The sequence below is a fragment of the Gallinula chloropus genome (assembly GCF_964237585.1).
Source record: "Gallinula chloropus genome assembly, chromosome: 8".
NCBI lineage: Eukaryota > Metazoa > Chordata > Aves > Gruiformes > Rallidae > Gallinula > Gallinula chloropus.
This window is the reverse complement of record NC_140093.1, coordinates 13,877,197-13,878,083: the sequence shown is the minus strand read 5'-3', so window position 1 is coordinate 13,878,083 and position 887 is coordinate 13,877,197.

Below are 887 nucleotides of genomic sequence, written 5' to 3'. Positions count from 1 at the left end.
AGCCCCATGGCAATGGTGGGGAGGGAAAAGGGAGAGCATGGAGGTGCTCATGGGCCAGTGGCTGTAGTTGTGTGTGCTGTAGACGGACTGTCTCCCACAAGAAGTGCAGTGGGGAAGGAACCCTGGGGTGGGGAAAGGGGGTGCTGGTGGCTGGGTCACTGCAGGGTGCTCTCTGCATGGTGTCACTGTGGTCAAGATGCCAGCACTCAGCCCTGTCCCCATGGTGGGACTCATGGTGTGGTGGGCATGGGGTGGGATGGATGGAATGTGTGTGTGGGGCGGGATGGGATGGCACGGGACGGGATGGAACAGGGTGGGATGCACGAGATGCTGGGGTTGGGCGGGATAGGACTGTAGAGTCAATAGGTGGCAGAGATAAAGCGGGCTGCCAGGGCTAGGGCGGTCCACGGGCCCGTCAACACACGCTCACTTAGAGGCATAACGCGCTCACCCGCACCCGGCGAGGGGCGGGCCGGGGCGGGGCGGGCCCGGGAGATGCGGGGCAGGCCGGGAGCGCGGCCCCTTTAAGAGCCCAGTTCCGCGGGCGGCCGCTGGGTGGGGCGCGCTCTCCGCCCTGTGCCTCCCCGCGCCTCGGGGCGGGGCCACCGGGGGCGCGCCGCGCCGCGCCCGCCCCCTCCAATTCATCTTTCCGCAGAGGCTCCGCCTCCGTCCCGCCACCGCCCAATGAGCGCCTCGCTCGCCGTCGCCAGGGCCGCCGGGTTGCCAGGGGCGGGCTGATTGGCGGGCTGGCCCCGCCCCGCTCGGCTCAGCGGCGGCAGCGGCGGCGCCGGCGCCAGAGCGCGAGCGTGGCGCGGCGGCGAGAGGAGCCGCGCGTGGCGCCGAGCTCGGGACTGCCCGGCGGGGCCGCCCGCACCGCCCCCCCCGCC